Below are 5,380 nucleotides of genomic sequence, written 5' to 3' on the forward strand. Positions count from 1 at the left end.
CCAATTTGCAGAAAACCCCTTATTATCTTGAAAGCAACCACATCCCTCCCTCACCTCATCAAAACAGCCTGAGAAATATATTTTGAGTGAAAAGTACTCCCTCCGTTCCTAAATATTTGTCTTTCTAGAGATTTCAATAAGTGACTACATACGGAGCAAAATGAGTGAATCTACACTTCAAAATATGTCTATATAATCCGTATGTGATAGTCCATTTGAAATCTCTAAAAAGACAAATATTTAGGAACGGAGGGAGTAATATATTAGGAGTATATCAAAACAAGAGTGATTTCTTTCAAGTTTGTGAACAAGTACTACTATTCTACTACTTTGGATCCGTCGCAACGCACGGGCACATTGCTAGTAAAAGGAAAAGGCCTGCCGCGTTCGCGTCGCACTCCCCCCCACACACGCCCGGGAATCGGGAGTACTCCACGGCCCGTCCGGCACGACACATAGCTTAGGGAAGGCGTGTTGCCTAGCATTTTCACTTTCATGTGGGACCGCCGTTGAGCAAACCGACTATTGGCAAACCGCACCCCGCCCGCCGCCGGGTTGGAAAACAGAAACGAGGGGAAGATCTAGCTGTAGCACGGAAGCCAAGAAATTTGGTGTCAGATGGGGCTCGTTGATAGAGTAGGAGCATTCCGTACTACTCTACTCCTACTAGTACCAAGTTTGTACTATACAACTAGTACTACCACTATACAACTAGTAGGTACGTGCACGGCACAGCATCGTAGGAACAAAAAACGGGAAGATCTTGTTTTGGGTGATTTATCTTTTTTCAGTCAACGTAGTATGAATAATATGATGTGGGGGGCACCCATGAAGCTTATGTGGCTTGGTTGCATGGCTACGAAAGGTTAGAGAAAAATAAATAGATAATGTGTTTAGAGTGCACTCCACTAAACAGATATACTTTGGATCCATTGCAACGGGCCGGCACATCTATATCTATACCCCCTATATAGTGTGTGAATAACTTTGAAAGTTGGTTGTTGGATGAAGCCAATCCGACGGTACAAAGATGGCAAATCCGAGCACTACTGGCCGTTGGATATCATCTACATTCCACCAGATTCTGCCACATGTAGAATCTAGAAGACTCCATGGTTGAACTTCATTCATGACTAACTTTGCCACAACTAAGCTTAGGCAAAGTGTGTCTGCCACAAAAAATGTGGCTAACAAAATGGCCACCACAAGTGTGGCAAGATTTGGCAAGAAGTTGAGTCTATGACATGTGGACCGTGTAGCTAGAAAAGTGTGGCAAGCCACAAGTGTAGCAATGAACGAAACACATGCCTAGTGTGTTTGGTAGGGTGTATGAAGGGTGCATGATCCCAAGAGTTCCCTTCTCGACCCACTTTTGGGTGTTTGGTAGAGTGTATGGAGGGTGCATGAGTCCACACTAGCTTAGCACAAATACACTAGAAGCATGCATGAAGAGAGCATACATGAAGAGGGGTGTTGAGTTGAGCATGCATGAAGAGGGAACAACTATGCTGAGACGAGAACGCAACCATACACACTTGTGGCACGCCTAAGATTAGGCGTGGCAACCTTAGGCTGCAAACCAAACATCTATACCCCTATATAGTGTGTGAATTAACTACATAATTGGTTTGATGCCAACAATTGGCATTGCCAATATTTGGCAAGCCAACATTTGGCAAAATCAAAATTTGCCAAATGTTGGCAACTTTTTTTGAGGTTGAGAAGAAAAGTTGGTAGCCAACCAATCACTAGCCAACATTTGGCATTTGCCAAATATTGGCATGCCAACTTTTGGCATCAAACCAATCATGCTCTTTTGAAAGTTGGTCGTTAGATCAAGCCAATCCGACGGTACAAACATGGCAAATCCGAGCACTACTGGCCGTTGGATATCATCTACATTCCACCAGATTTTGCCACACGTCGAATCTAGAAGACTGCACATGCAGAAGCATAATGCACAAACCACCAGAATCTCATGCGTGCAATGCACGTGTACCTTACTAGTAGTTGGTAGTAGTAAGAAACAAATTCCGGGTTTGGCATGAGCTCATACTGCGGGAGCACCACAAGGCCTGCCGCAGGAGTTACATTTCCCTCTCGGGGCCCACGGGACCGAAATTTAGTGGCTTAGTGCCCGGCCTATGTGTCAATGACATGCGGACCTTAAATGCGGCTGGCCCACATGTCATTCTCATGGTGGTGGTGTGGTTCGCGACTCACTCGTTCGAGATGAACCGGCAGGTGGTGGCGTGGCCGTGGCGAGGGTGCCACAGCTGGGCGTCGGGGTGTTATGAGGCGTAGATGGCCACACCGGCGGGTACTACCTATAGTACAGAAGTACTCCAGCTGAGGATTGATGCCCGGGACGAAATGTGTCACAGCCGCTGGATGAAAATTCGATGGTGCGGGAGTACGGATCGGAGCACAGCAGCGGAGCAGGCAAACCGCGTCCAATCGGGTGTGGCTGTGGTAGAAAGTTGATGGTCGCCGCAGTTCAGCTGGCCCGCATGTCATGCACACAAAGGCAGAGGAGCGGTGGGGCCGAGAGGGATGAGGCGCACGTCGGGGGGATGAGGATCCCCTGACGTGAACAATCCTACCATTCTATCACTGACATGTGGGACCCCCAAGTGTGGGTCCCACCAGTCAGCGAAGGAAAGGCAGGGTAAGGCAGTGATAGCCACGTCAGAGGATCCATGTCCACGTCGGGGGACGTCGTGCTTACAGGTAGGGTTGGAGCGGCGTCGTGGGAATCGCGTGTGGGTGTGGCAGTGGTAGAAACAAGAAACGTGATGGTCGCCGTGGTTCAACTTCCATGGACAAGCTGTCATGTCTGCTGACACATGTATATCAAAACTAGAGTGTTTATATTTCAAGCACGTGAACAAGTATTATTCTACTACTTTGGATCCATTGCAACGCACGGGCCAGCACATTGGTAGTAGTAGTGTCTATCTCTATCTCTAGAGGCCTTCCCTCGTTCATCCTTTTCTCTCACAAGATAAACTACTCATACAAATGCATCTTGATGTTCCGTGGAACGCACGAGGATGTTTCCTTGGGGGTCTCTCCAGCGCGGCGTGGCCGTAGTTGCAAGTTGACGCCCCTTGAGATGCCGACGTTGAGGGGCACTCGGATTTCCTCCGATGAGCAGGTAAGATGAGTTTGATCACGTAGTAAATGCATTCTAAAGACTACTTCCGTGTCCATTTCCTAATTCTCCCCCTGCCCACTGTTTCACAGGTTAGGCTCGGTGCGAGTGGAGATTGGCTTGCATATGTACGGGAGGGTACCAACATCAATTTGCACAACATTTACAACGGTGACACCGTTCCCGTAGAACCTTTGTCCAACATTGGGATCAGCCATGCAACGGGCCACCGCATGAATTGGTACGATGGAACCACGGTGAGATTGCACATGGCGGTCAAAGGTGGACCATGCTGTCTGCGGCCGATTTGTTGCCGTACGAGTACGAAGACGTTGTGCTCCTTTCTAACCGCTTCTTCACGGTGACAAACCAGGGGACTTGTTTCGTATGGGACACATCCTACGATATACTCCCTCTCTCCCAGTTTATTTGTTTTGAATCTTTTGTTTTATAAGTTTCAAATTCAAATTTAGAGCTCCCCATCACATGTTGAGATTACAATGTCCATTAAATCGTTGCGTGCATGTATAGTAAAGAAACAAATCTCGAGTTTGGCACGAGTTCGTGCAGCGGTAGCACCAGCCTAGTGCAGGACTTACATTTCCCTCTCAGGGCCCTCAGGACTGAGCTTCAGCGCCTTACTACACCTGCCTTTGAGTCAATAACATGTGGACCCGACAGGTGGCTGGTCCACATGTAATGCTCCCGAAGGCAGAGGGGCAGTGGGGCCGAGAGGGGTGAGCCGCAGGTCGGGGGACGTGTGGTGTCATGGGTTCGTGCGGTGTCGTGGGAATCGCGTGTGGCTGTGGTAGAAACTTGATGCTCGCCGCATTTAAGGTGGCCCACATGTCATGCACACAAAGGCAGAGGGGCGGTGCGGCCGAGAGGGGTGAGGCGCACGTCGGGGGACGTGGTGCCGTGGGTTGGAGCGGCGTCGTGGGAATCGCGAGTGGCAGTGGATGAAACGTGATGGTCGCCGTAGTTGAACTTCCATGGACAAGCTGTCATGTCTACGGACACATGCATTGCATACCGATCACTGGAAGGAGTAGTAGAGAAAGCTAGGCGGATAAATAGTTCCTTATAGTCAAGCGGACCCACGCTACTACTTGTTCCAAAGACATGCACACCATCGAAATAGTCCATCTATATCAATATACATAGAGAGGGAATATTTTTTTTACAAGAGAGGAAATAGTTCATCCATCCATAATGCCCTGCTGCTGGTGCATCTTCTTCTTCTTCTTCTTCTTCTTGTTCTCATTTTCTGTGGGAGACGGCTTCGCAACGTGCTCTCTGGACCTTGCAGCTATCTCGAAACTCACACGGGCATCGAGGGCAGCATATTTTATCCGCTCGTACGTCAAGGGATAATTCTCCCATCCAGACGACCTTAATGCCAGCGTCTCATCACCCTTCTGAAGATTTGTTCCTAGCACAAAATTTGCTACCTCGAATAGGGATGGTGTCGGTTTATCACAATCTTCTACAGGAATTTTTATTATGGTTTGTAGGTCAGCGATCCTTTTCAAATCAAGGTTGTACGGCTCCAACTTCTGTTTGTCCCCTGCGATGGCTGCCCCACAGAAGTATATGTCCTCCCGAGACAAGAAATCGTGAAGCTCACCTGGTATGGAGGGCGCGTGTATGATGTGGTACACCAAAACATCATCTTCGAGGCACAGCTGAAGGACAACGGCGCGTTGGATCTTCCCAGTGGCACGCTCCGTGTACTCTGCGTCGAGACCGATGACATTCATCTCCACCTTTTGGAGGGAGTTGGATACATTGTTGATCCACTTCCGAACAACCCTTGGGTGGTCGGTGACTGTGGCAACTATGCTCAACGAGCCTTCGACGAGGACATGTTGGACGCTAAAAACCTGCATCTCGATCTCTTTCGCCATTTGGAACCGCTGGACCGGAGGGCTATGGTTTGGAGAATTAGGATTAGATGGCTAGTCTAACTGAAGAAGATGATTATTTATAGGGGCTTCGGAATTACTCCAGGAGGATGTGAAGAGGTTAAAACAGTGTGAATGCAGTGTGGTTTGGATGCAAATGAAGATCAAGGAGTAGTGAAAAAGCCGAGGAAAATCGGTTCCCGATGGAGAAGTAAATGGGAGAAGTTATGCGCATGCATGAGGAGAGCTGCGGTGGTTTGACTGCTGCATGCAATGGATTGGACGGGCTCTTCGGTTGCCTTTTCTCTCTCCCACGTGCACA

The sequence above is a fragment of the Triticum aestivum genome, chromosome 2D, assembly GCF_018294505.1.
Source record: "Triticum aestivum cultivar Chinese Spring chromosome 2D, IWGSC CS RefSeq v2.1, whole genome shotgun sequence".
NCBI classification, from domain to species: Eukaryota; Viridiplantae; Streptophyta; class Magnoliopsida; order Poales; family Poaceae; genus Triticum; species Triticum aestivum.